Source organism: Pinus tabuliformis, chromosome 4_2 (assembly GCF_031772625.1).
Source record: "Pinus tabuliformis cultivar Carrire ecotype Pingquan chromosome 4_2, CPIR1, whole genome shotgun sequence".
Lineage (NCBI taxonomy): Eukaryota > Viridiplantae > Streptophyta > Pinopsida > Pinales > Pinaceae > Pinus > Pinus tabuliformis.
The window spans coordinates 409,312,687-409,326,741 of record NC_142304.1 but is presented as its reverse complement, the minus strand read 5'-3'; positions in this window follow the sequence as shown (position 1 = coordinate 409,326,741).

Below are 14,055 nucleotides of genomic sequence, written 5' to 3'. Positions count from 1 at the left end.
TGCTGAGATCTATTCTAGCTGGAGCAGCTCAGAAATTTGTTTCAAACGCTTGCCAAAGAAACAGATGGGAATCTTATAGTGGATTCAAATTTGATGCAAATCCATGTGAGGTTGGAAAAGAGTTCAAGTTCTGATCTTCATAGTAAAAAAAAAAACATCCTGTTTTTTATTGGTCTTTGAAATAAGATCATGTGGCAGGCCAAGACCAAAGTCATAGTCATTTCCGTGCCTCCATATGAAGTACCAATACAATACTGAGAGCAGCATTATAACAAGCAGTGCAGCAGAGAAACCCAACCCAATTTTAGCACTAACAGATAAGCCACGCTTTTTCCAAAAGTATGGACAATCTAGTAGAGATGGCACTCCATAAAGGCCGTGACTTTCTCATAAATGTTAGCAGGCATCTCCATATAGGTATGTTCTCAGTTGGGATGTTCTGGCTGTATGAAGGATTTTCACTAACATTGGCCTGTTGCTGCTGATTACAAGAGTCAGGCAAACAACTAGAGGAGGCTTTTGCAGATTTTATTATTTTTTTTTAAATGTTTTTGCAGGTTCGTTTTAAGGCCAAAACTTGAACAAGGATGCAGATTTCTATTGAGGTCACCGTGAAAGATAAGATTGAGGATAGCCATAGATTGCTTTTCTCTTCTTCCTTTTTCTCTGAAATTGTAAATTTTTATAAGAAGGATTAATGATTTTCAATTTCAGGCAGCAAAGACTTCAAGGAAAACATGCTAAAAACAAGACTTTGACTGAGGTCTTAAGCTGATTTTTTTTTATCAATCTGGGCTGGGTGACTAGGATAGAATCCATGTCGGGACAATTCTGGAGATGCCCATGTGGTCAGTTTCTTCATTGGATGCCTGTAACCTATTAAACCTTGAAATCAGCTGCGGAATTCACAACTAGCTACAGAATCAGGCTACATTCCGCAGATAAGTTGCAAAACCTTATTAAAACAGGATACAGTGTTTTGAGGACCACTGCAAACCATAACCAGTGAATCTTGGACAGTTGAACCTATCAAAGTAATTGGGTTTCATTTTTTTTTTTGTTTTGAATCAATTGAAATGATGAAGTTTATTTTGTCTCCTTTTTTTTTCTTTTTTCCTTGTTATTTTTTTTTTATTTTTAACATAACAATTCTTTTTCTGATCCTCCAGATCACACAAAGTGCAAGAGGAGTGCATACTCAAGAATTATTAATTTTTTTTTTTAGATGTAAGAAATAAAGTCTCCTAATTACACTTCCCCAGCAATGGCACCAAAATGTCTAGTCAATTTAACGTCTTAAATTGCTCTACATAAATTATCAATCTGGGTATCATAAACTGATGAAGTGTGGTGCACCATATGTGCTTAGTTCACCTTTTTCTTACTTCTTTGTTTTATAGATTTTATTTTGTTTTGGGGTTTTGTTTTTGTTCATCTCCTAAAGTGTCTAATGCAAATGGAAATCATATTCTAAGGTCTTAAGAATACTTTTAAAGGTCAAGTATGGATGTAGATTTCAAGACAAGGTTTATGTCCCTAATGGTAACTTCCAAAACTTAGCACTTCAAAAGATCTCAAAACATGCTATTGATCAAATCAGTACTTGAACAAAAGTGTAAATATGCAGCTACTTAAATCAAACAAAAGATGAAACACTGATCATGAAATCACTGTCTCTACTACTTGTCTAAATACGGAAATAAAAGTTAAGCTATTGCACTCAAACAAATAAAAAACTGCAAACTAATAAAAGTAAAATCAAATCACATCATTCATGGTTCGATTCCTTGCCAGTTAGTCTAGATATGGCTTTTGGAGATAATCGTCAATGACATGAGCAATCTAATATCTAATTGCAGAAAAGTAAAACTAAAATCAAATCACAACACTCATAATCCGATTCCTCACTAGTTAGTCTAGATATGGCTTTTGGAGATAATCGTCAATGACATGAGCAATCTGATATCTAATATCAAAAAAGCAAAACTAAAATCAAATCACAACATTCATAATCCGATTCCTCGCCAGTTAGTCTAGCTATGGCTTTCGGAGATAATCGTCAATGAGATGAGTAATCCGATATCTAATTGTAGAAAAGTAAAACTAAAATCAAATCACAACATTCATAATCCAAAGAAAATAAATAAGCCTGAAATCAAAGCATAACTGAAATTGAAAAGTTAAAAAAACACAAAGTCAGTAGAGAGGCAAATCTCATGTCACTATTTGATGCAAAAACATGTAAAGAAAAACTAATCTACAATCAACCGGTTGAACACACTTACATGAATTAAAATTGCATGAATGGAAAATCTAATCTATCAAACTTGAAAGCAATCAAATGACATAATGAAATCAAAGCAAAATTACAAAATGAAATCTACTCTACCTTACATTCTAATATGCTCCATGACATCTACTTCACATCTCCTTCCATGTTGATAACATCAAAGCTTTATTCAAATTCTTCAAAATTACAAAGTACAACAAAGTTCTCCAAAGCTTTCCAAAGCCATCTCACAAGCTAACAAGCTTAAGAACTAACAAGCTAAGACTAACAAATGAAGGAGAGAGATCTCCTATTTATACAAAAAGATGAGAAGCCATCTCATTAATGAGAGTCCATGAATCTCTCCCTCTACCTATAGAGTCCTAATCAAAATACGAACTGATAAGACACATGTCTTCTTAGAGTTACAATACAATTAGGAGATGTGACACATGTCCTCATGATCCCATGATTCTTTCCACTCAAATTCGAATTTGGCCTTAGAGTGCCACATAAGGGTCTTCTAGAAGTCTCATTTTAACCTACCTATGTCAACAATCTCAACCCACTTGTTAGGTATAAGCATATGCACATTATTTTCTAATTCTTAACCACAAATTCACTTAAAAGACTTAGAATTAATAAATATTGGAAAAACATAAATTTGGCCCAATGATAATGAAAGTGGGATGAATGTGGTGACATAGTAGTGAAATGGAGGTGAAATGGAGGTGATATAATGGACATAATAGTGAAAGTGTAATGGAAATGAATGACATTTTCAAGACTCAACAGGGTTTTCACCCATGTCTGGGGTTAAGCATAGTAGAAGTGGTTATTTGGCTTGAATATGCAGCATTTCTTTCATTCATCCACCATTTTCCAACATTTTTGTTGAGTTTGTAATGTTCCCGAGCATCTCTGATATACAACCTATGAGAGTTTCTTGGGGTGATAACAGTCATAACTCCAAGTTCATTGTTTTTTATGGTGGATGAGGCAAGGGAGTGGGTTGCGGTCGTGGTCATGGTCTTGGAGCTTTCTCTTTTACATTATATTTAGGGATTTCAAATAAATTTGAATGGAATCATTGTCGTCACTAGGTATAATGGATTAAGTGCGATAATGGATAAAATGAAGTAATTATTTGTGAGAATTTGTTCTTGAACGAACATTAGGATCCATTTTATCATAGAGAAAAATAGATGCATCAAAAACAACTCAATATTTCATGTGAGATTCATATTGTATGCGATTTATTTTTCATTAAATACAATTTAATTTTTCATGGGACATTATTTTTTTGTTAAAATTTCTTCTATTTCTAATCTGAATTACCATTGTAATTTGGAATAAAGCTTCCAGTAACTTTTAATTTACCAATCGTGCATGGACATCATAAGAAACATTCACAATATAATATGAAGAACAAATGGGTACCTACTTCATATGCATTAAAAAAATGCTTCTACTACGTAATGTGAATTACAAGTGTAATTTTAGTTGGATCTCCAATATATCTTAAACCATATTTTCATTTTATATTTTAGTAATATTAAATGTTATTATTTCCTACCTCATTTTATGGTTAGCATTGTAATGAAAATATGCATTGTGCTATAGAATAAGTACTAACATGTAATATTGATTTTTGTTTCCAAAACGCTACAGGTAATTGATACAGACTATGTTTAGATTACATCATATATAAAATATGATGATGATGAGGATGGTGATGGCATTGGTGATGATTATGTGGATGATATTATCAGGATGGTCAGGATGATGATCGTGGAAATGATCATGAGGATGATCTTGACTATGATTTTCATGACGCTAGCTAGCCATGTGTTCCCTTTTATATTTAGTTTGGATGTCTTAATATGGTAATCATACATTTGAATTTTATTTGATTCGAATGATGATGATGATACTATCGGTACTATCTTGTTACCTTATGAATATGTTGAAAATTGTTTACATTTTTTTTATGAAGAATTATTGTGTATGATGAGATTCCTATTTTTTTATGGGCGGTGTGAATTTACCTTAGAATAATGATATCTACGAAATATTTTTATTTGGTAATCATAAATTGACTTTTAGTTGATTTGATTAAATATGATGATGATATTGTCATTTTTATCTTATTATTTTATGTATATATGGAAAATTATCAACATTATTTTGATGGAGAATTATTATGTATGATGATATTACTATCTTTTCATGGATGTTGTGAATTTACCTTAGAATAATGGTGTTTACGAAAGATTTTGATCTGATAATCACACATTTGAATCTTAGTTGATTTGATTAAAGATGATGAGGGTGTTATTAGTATGATCTTGTCACTTTATATATGTGTTGAAAACTTTCAATTCGTTTTGATGGAAAATCATTATGTATAATGATATTACTATTTTTGGATTTAATGTTGTGAATTTACCTTAGAATAATGATATATGCGATAAGCATTGATTTAGCAGTCATATATGTATATTGAAAATTGTCAATGACATTTTGATGGAGAATTGTTATATATGATGATATTGTTATATTTTTTATGAATGTTTTCAATTACCCTTAAATTTGTTTACAAATATTAAGCTATCAATTTGAATTGTGATATCTTCTTAAATGTGTTATACATGAAAATACCTCCTCGTTATCTTGGAGGAGAATACTATGTTGTTGGTTGAAATGCCCCTTTATCCTAGACTATATAAGGCTATAATACAAGTTATGTACCATGAGGACCATGTTATCGTAGTCTATAACAAGTTGTCCATTTCATCTAACTTTTTTTAACAAAATTCTAACTCAGTCACGAGGAAGAAAGCTTGAGTTAACTAGAATTTGACACTCTTGTTCACTTTCGGAAACTCATATGGTGGAATGTGATCTCTTTATCCTCATATTTATCTTTTTCCTAAAAAATAAAAGAATAAAAAAGCAGGAAAGAGCCATAAAGCATGAGGAATATTTTTCCAAAGCACAAAATCATCTAAAAAGTTGAAAAGGCCATTTTTGTATGAGGAAACATTATTCACCCAAAATATTTTGCCCAAATTGAACTAATGAGGAATTTAGGAAATCTTCATAGCCTTCACTTTCCTATATATTGGAGGCTTGGCCTTTGAGAAAATGATGAGAATTCTTATATTGTCACGTTGTTGAGATCTATCTTGAGTGGGAGAGTTTTGGAGCTAGGAGTTGGGGGAGGTTTTGCTATGACTGCATCTGATGGTTGTAACTTTCCTCAAACTCCTTTTTTAATATAGATCGGTTGTTCTTCCTTCCATATGATTCTATCCATTCTTTACTTATTCTATTTATGATATGAAATGGAGCAGATTAGTAATGTTGTGTTAGTTCCCCATTCAGAATATAAAAATGTGCTTGAGGTTTGTACTCCAAAATAGCAAGTAAAAAAACATAAATTTTATGTGTGTTTCACTTAATTTAGTTTCATGAATAAAACTTAAAACATGAAACAAAAACACTAAATGGAAACATGCATCAATCAGTAATACACCAACCATTGATAAAGGAGTTCACCACTCATAGGCTACATCTCGTTGGACTAGCTCTAAAGGCATGACCTCTTCTCATTATGCTCAAAATTCTTTATTAATAAAGAGTACATAAGTGTGCTGACAAAAAGAGTGGCTAGTTTCCCCTTCAAGGAAACATTCTTCTGCAAAGAACTCTCACTCTAAACACATGACAATCTACAATTAGTCATGAAACAATTAGCAAGCTAAGGGCTCCCAAATCAAGACCCCATACTCCAACTTCCACAAGCATAAACAGTACTACAATCCACTTGAAGTACTTAAACAATTCTCTTTCTCCATACACATATAGAGGAAAGAAGAAATAAAGATATGACACTATTGTAATGGCTACTACAGAAAGCACATGGAGACCGAAAGACCCCTGCAAGTTCATATCCATCTTCATACTCCTCCATAAACTGAATCAACACTCTGATTTACCATGACACTCATAGGCTTCACTTTTCGAAAACCCTATCCAGAAGTGCTCCTTTGATCCTGAAACCTATTCCAATGAGTTCAAAATGTCCAAAAATGGCTATATTGCCTCTTTTTGCATCCCATTTGAACGAAAATTTCCTTAGTTATGATTTCTATCAATCTTTCCACAATTTTCTCCTCCAAATCTGGCTTACTACAAGTTAAATTCATTATCTGGAGTTAAATCTAGCAGTTCCGCTGAAATCAGCGGTCCCACCATCTTCCCTGCCTATCTCACAGTTAAGGCCAAGTGGTCACATACAAAGTGATCAATTTGGAAATTAAGGCAATGGTTCCGTAGCTTTTTCGCAAGTCACAATTAACGAAGTCCAACCATTAGCAAATACTCCTAAGTCCAAACAATAGGCACTCTGTGATACACAGATCCGTCAGGATTATAAAGTACAACATATAGCATATCGCATCTAAGGACCCCATCACAATCGTAATCTGCAATGCTCAGGGTGTTACTTCATGATCCCACTGTGATATGCGATTGCAATTTTATTGCATTGCAACCGAGCTTCATCGAGGGCCGATTCTCATTCCTCCTCCATCTTGCAATATCAAAATCGCAATCGGGATCCTATCGGGGGCCAGTTCTTAACATTTTCCCTTTGTGCGATTGCGATATGCGATTATCGCATCGCCACTTTCCTAGGGTCGATTCTCCTTAAGCCGATCCTTTATTTTTATCTGATATGCGATATGCAGGACCCAATCGCAACCTGCCACTTGGCGCTTCCCCATTTGCTGATACCTTTTCCATGTCATGCCAAGTCTCCAATTCAAACCTGAACTTTGAATTGCTCTAACTTCTGCATACGAGCTCATATTTGAGTGCCATTTACACCATTGGATTCAGAATGACGAGCTCTTTGATTTGAAGCTAATCTTATCAAGATTCTAACACTTTGATATTTTGGCAAATTTTGAGCTCCTGATCACTCTTCACCACTGAAAAACTTTTGGTCTCCAAAGGTTTACTTTCAATTGTTCAGCATTTGAAGGTACAGTTCCTTCATTTTTCCAAACTTCATCCAATCGATGTTTGAAGTTCTCTGACTTGTACTTGTCTTGTCTTTTTCTCAAGCTGAACTTAAAATATAACTTGACCAAAGCATTCAAGTTCGATGTTCTTCTCGGCTTTTCCATGTCACTATGGCCATCCACAGAAACATCCTTTCCAAGAAGAATTCCAAGGTGCTCATCTACAAAAATACTTATCGAGGATAAGATCCTAAAAGACTTTTCCAAATGAACCAAGACAAGCCTCACATAGTGAATACTTGTATAACTTGAGTGCTAAACACATTTGGAACATACTAAATGTGCTGCAACTACTCATACAATAGTTTTAAAATGCTTTCTCAAACTACAAATAGAAATGCATTTTACATAATGGAAAAAACTTGACTCCAAAATTTTGTATTCAAATTGACTATCAACAAGCCAAACTAGCATTGTAATGCTTAAAGAAAACACGGTTTCATATAAGTGATTTATTTATGAACATCACTTTTACAAATTACCCAACTATGGGGATATGAAACTAGCGCAAAACAAAAAACTTACAAACTTCAACTGGAAAAATAGTTCGCCCATTTCTTACCCCACCAAATAAATGAACCCTCTATTTGAACTCTCTCTTCTTTTGAAGTTGCTTCAGGGATGGTCGCATCCTGCACCACTTTTTTTTTTTTTGCTTCCTCTTTTGGTGGTTACATTATTTTATTTCCCTTACTAGGATGAAGTTGTGGAAACAATTCCCAACACTTCTCGACCCAATGTCCACTGAAATTGCATTGAGTACAAAATTTATTTTGAGCTCCTCTTGGCTCACTTGCCTTTAACCTTGGATGAGATTTTCCTTTTCCAGTCTCAACTCCATTAGACATAAACATCTTTTTGATGACTTCTTTCCTTTCATCACACTTATCTACACAATGGTTAGTTGAAAGGAAAAAGGTGTATGGAAACATATTCCTCAACACGTTATTCAAATTTGTGTGTTGTTTTCCATTATGAACAGCATTCAAATTAACAAAATGGATATACCACTATTTTTTGTCCTTTGGCTTACGTTTCTTGCGTGAGGAACTTATGTGGCAAGAATAATTTATATTCCCTTCTTCTTCAACATCTTCATGTCTCTTTGGACACACTTTTAACTTCGAGTCCTCCTTACGCTTGAGGAACCAAGTGGGAACCAATTCTGGATGCAAATCCCAACACCTTTCCTCCTCATGTCCTCTCTTACGGAAAAAGGAACACGATACCCATGAGTTGTCGCTAGAAGATCATTCTTCTTCTACAACATAGCCTAAGCCCTCGTATTTAGGCCTCTCCTTGGCCTCAAGTGGATTTTTAATGCCTTGCTGGTTTACTCCAAGGCCTCCTCCCTTGTAACCCATCTTGGTCAAGAGCTTGGATCCAATGCCTTTAGTATGTTTTTCAAAGGCTGCAAATGAATTTACGTCAACACTTTCGCACAAGGAAGAAGCATGTAAATTCTTACCATTTGCCTCATCTTTTGATTGACATACAAAGATGTTTTCGAACTCCCTTTTGATTTTGGATGTGTCCCCTTGGACTCTTTGGCTCTCTTCTTTTAGCTCCTTGAATTTAGGTGCTAATACAACCTCATCTTCCACATCATGTGCACAAAAGGTACAAACTTGTCCTTATATCTTCTCTCAAGGAATTTCTACACTAGCATCTTGCATAAGAGTTGTAGAAAAACATGAATATTGTGGAGAATATCGTGGTTTATCACCATTCTTGTTACCTTCTTCCCTTCGATAACATTCTCCTCATGGAGGTCTAGAGATTTCACCTTGCAATTTGGGATTCCTCTCTTCATAGAGGATTTTCACCATTTCTTCCATGTCTAAGAAATCCTTTCTAAAATCCTTCACATCCTTTCACATTCTTGTAGGCTCTCCTCCTTGGGACATGATTTTCTTGAAGCTTCTACTGCAATTTGAGGTAGAACTTGGTGGTAGATATTGTAACAACCTTTCTCTCCTTTCTAAAACCTTTTCCTCAATGAACTTCAAAACACATTCACTTGCAAACAATAGTCAATTCCTCCTTGCACAAAGCAAACCAAAGCTATGATACCAACTTGATCTGAAATGGAGTAGATTAGTAATGTTGTGCTAATTCCCCATCCAGAATATAAAAATGTGCTTGAGGTTTGTACTCCAAAATAAAAAGTAAAAACACATGAATTTTATGTGTATTTCACTTAAATTAGTTTCATGAATAAAACTTAAAACATGAAACCAAAACACTGAATGGAAGCATGCATCAATTAGTAATACACTAAACATTAATAAAATATTTCACCTCTCCTAGGCTATGTCTCCTTGGATCATCTCTAAATGGATGAACCCTTCTCATTATGCTCAAACTTCTTCAGTAATAAAGAGTACATAAGTGTGCTAACAAAAAGAGTGGCAAGTTTCCCCTTCAAAGAAACAATCTTCTGCAAATAAATCTCACTCTAAACACATAACAACCTACAGTTAGTCATGAAACAATCAGCAAGCTAAGGGCTCTCAAATCAAAACCCCATACTCCAACTTCCACAAGCATAAATAGTACTACAATCCACTTGAAGTACTTAAACAAGTCTCTTTCTCCATACACATATAGAGCAAAGAATAAATAAAGCTACAACATTGTTGTAATGGCTACTATAGAAAGCACATAGAGGCTGAAATACCGCTACAAGGTCACCTCCATCTTCAGACTCCTCCATAAATTGAATCAACACTTTGGTTGACCATGGCACCCATACGCTTCACTTTTGAAAAATCATATCCAGAAGTGCTCCTTTGATTGTGAAACCTATTACAATGAGTTTAGAATGTACAAAAATGGCTATCTAGCCTCCTTTTGCATCCCATTTGGTCGAAAATTGCCTTAGCTATGACTTATGTCATTATTTCCACAATTTTCTCCTCCAAATTTGGCTTACTTCCACTTAAATTCATTATCTGGAGTTAAATTTGGCAATTCCACCGAAATCGCTGGTCCCACCATCTTCCCTACCTATCTCGCAGTTAAGGGCGAGTGGTCACATACAAGTTGGTCAGTCCAGTGGTTAAGGCGATAGTTCCGTAGCTCTGTCGCAAGTCATAATCGACGAAGTCCAACCATCGACCGATAGTCCCAAGTCCAAACAATAGGCACTCTACAATACATAAACTCGCCAGGATTATAAAACACAACATATAGCATATCACATCCCGGGACCCCATCGCAATCGCAATATGCATGGGCCGATTTGTTACTTCATGCTCCCACTGCGACCTGTGATTGCAATTTTTTCTCATCACAACCGAGCTTCGCCAAGGGTTGATTCTTAACACTTTCCCTTTGTGCGATTGCGATATGCGATTATCACATCGCCACTTGCCTCGGGCCGATTCTCCTTAATCCACTCCTCTATTTTTCTCTAATATGTGATATGCGGGACCCAATGGCAACCTGCCACTTCGCACTTCCCCATTCACTGGGACCTTTTCCATGTCATCCAATATTGCCACATCTCTAAGTCAAACCTGAAATTTGACTTGCTCTAACTTCTACATACGAGCTCGGATTTGAGTTTCGTTCACACCATTAGATTCAAAATTAAGAGATCTTCGATCTAAAACTAAGATTATCAATATTCTGACACTTTGATATTTTTGCAAATTTTGAGCTCCTGATCAATTTAACTAATGAATGTATGGGATTTTGGTTTATATTTATTTATTCAGTACTATTTATATGTTTCTGATAGTTTCAATTATCAAGATATTATGCTGTGAAGGTTGCTTTGTTCTCTATCTTATGTGTAGGACCAAGATTTGGAACTAGCTAGGAGCGCTTCCTAGCTACGCTAAAAACTCCAACAAGACATGAACAAGACCTCCATGTGGGTACTCACAGGAATTCCTTCTATTTTTTTTAATCTATACTCTACATCTTGATCTACTAAGAATCTTGAGCCTTAGAACAACCTTTCTCTTAATCGATCTATCCTAGGTTTCTGGGATAAACTGAGAGGATTTTATGTTCATCTAACCGTGCATTAAATCTTACAGCAAAATGATATTTAGAAACTGTAATATATTTCACTATGTAATTGAAATTAGTAAAATAAACCCATAAAGAATGTCATAAATGGAAATAAAAGTAAAACTCTAAACAAGAAGCCAAAAGTGGATATAACCATGGATGCAAAATTGGGAGTAGAATTGGATGTTAAACTAGCCATCAAAACAAGATGCAAACAATGACACAAAAGGGTTTTAAAGTAGAATTAAAAAAGACTGCAACACTAGACACAAAGAAGGGAACAAAATAGGGCATACAAAAAGGACACCAAATTGGTCGCAAACAAGGATGCAAAAATGAACACTAAAATGAGGATGCAAAGAATGGTGTAAAATTAGGATGCAAAAAGGATAAAATAAAATACACAAAACAAGATGCAAAATGGAACCTAAAAAGGGTGGAATCAAGGATGCCAAAAATGATGCATAACTAGATGAAAATTCAAATGAAAATCTAGGTGCAAAATGAGATGCAAATGTGGACACAAAATGTGGTAGGAAAAAAGATGCAAATTTGGATGCCAAAAGGATGCAAATTTGGATGCCAAAAGGATGCAAAATTAAACACCAAAAATGATGCAAAATTGGACATAAAAAATGGTGCAAAATTGGGCACAAAAGCATAAAAATGGGCATAAAAATGGCTCAAATTTGGATGCGAATTGAGATGCAACATTAGATGCAAAATGAGGTGTAACAAATGATTCAAAACTTGGTGAAAAACAAATGCAAAAGTAGACAAAAAAAATGGCACAAAATTGAACGTAACATTAGACACAAAATGGGATGCAAAGGTGGATGCAACACATGGTTCAACATAGGATGAAAATTTAGATGCTCAAAAGGATGCAAAATTGGATGCAAGAAATGTTGTTAAAAATTATGCTAAATTCGATGCAACAAATGATGCAAAATTAGATGCAAAATATGGTGCAAAATAAGATGCAAAAAAGGGAGACAAATAAAACGCAAAAGTGGATGGAAAAATGGTGCAAAAGTGGATGCAAAATTTGGCACTAAATCACATTCAACATATGGTGCAAAATTGGAGGCAAAAAATGGTGTTAAAAAAGGAAGAAAAACTGGCGCAAAAATAAATGTAAAAGTAAGTACAAAATTAGAAGCAAAAATGGCGTAAGGCTAGATGAAAAAAATGGCACAAACTGGATGCAGAAAAAGGCACTAAATCAGATGCAAAAGATGGTGTAAAACTTGATGCAAATTATGACACAAAACTAGAAGCAAATAATGGCACAAAATATGAAGAAAAAAATGATGCAAAAATAAATGCAAAAAATGGCACAAAACTAGAAGCAAAACCTATTGCAAAACCAAATGCAAATCTTGGTGCAAAATATGATGCAAAAAAATATACAAAATTTGGGGTAAAAAAAGATGCAAAATTTGGTGCAAAAAAGTATGCTTTAAAAATTGTACAATAGAACCAGATTTAGAACCAGGCTACTCATCTCAATTGAGAAAAAAATGCACTAAAATTTGGTGCTAAATATGGTGCAAATTTTCTATTTTGTTGTAGTGACAAGATCCTTCATGTTGGTTACTATTGGCCAACTCTATTCAAAGACACCCATTCTTATGTCAGAAAGTGTAAAGTCTGCGAAAAAACTGCAGGGAGGAAAATAAACTAGCTTTGCCTTTGCAGCCTATGAATATCAAGCAACCTTTTGAGCAATGGGGACAAAACATCTTAGGTGATATCATTCCACACTCTTCTTGTTGGGATGGCGACCCCCAGGTCCAATTTTGTCTAAGTTTTGAGTAAATTTTTGTAATATTGTAAAGTCTACGCAATTTGAGGAGTGGAGCACGCAGAATTTTAAGATTCAAAGGGGATTTTAGGAAGGTCAAAGCCCCTTATTTTGTAAAGGGATGGGTTGTTTTGATGATACAATGAACTCTACCCATGGTTTGTGGACCATGGTAATGTAATGTAAAAGATATAACATGGAATCATCTAGAAGTCATTAAAAGTAATTTTAAGCTTATGGATAGTTGATAAGTAAGATTTTGAGTTTGTAAGTCTGTATTCTGGTGAATAGGAAGGTAGCTGAGTGTGTGGAGACCTTGGTGAGTCCACAGCTAAGTGCGTGGGCCCTTGTAGCTGTGTGCGTAGGGTCGGAAGACGTGTATGTACTGAAGATCTGAAGTAATAAAGCATAATCGAAGTAAATATGTGTGTTCTAAGTATATTTATGTGTTTTTGTATTTCATGCTCAGTTATGATTCATCTCTCTAATATATTGTTTTAATTGCATCGCGAAGGTTCAGATCTACTTTGATATATTAACTTATGCATGTTAGAATACTTAGGCGTAGTTCCTAAATATAGTTAAGTAGAAATTGCTTTAAGTCTGTGATTCAGAAGAGAAGAGTTTGCGAAGGCTAGATCGGGCCCTAAATTAAGGAAACGCCTCGCTACTACATCACATATCCTTCTGGATGTAGAAACTTGGATCTAGCATTCCATAATACTGCCTCGGGTCAGACTGTAGTCTGCACTAAACCGACTGTTGCTGAAAGGGCCGGTGGTGCAGGGATTTTTTGGTTAGCGCATATAAGTCTGAACCTGGGTCCAAGCCCCCTTAAGCTAACACTTCTAAATAACATAAGTATA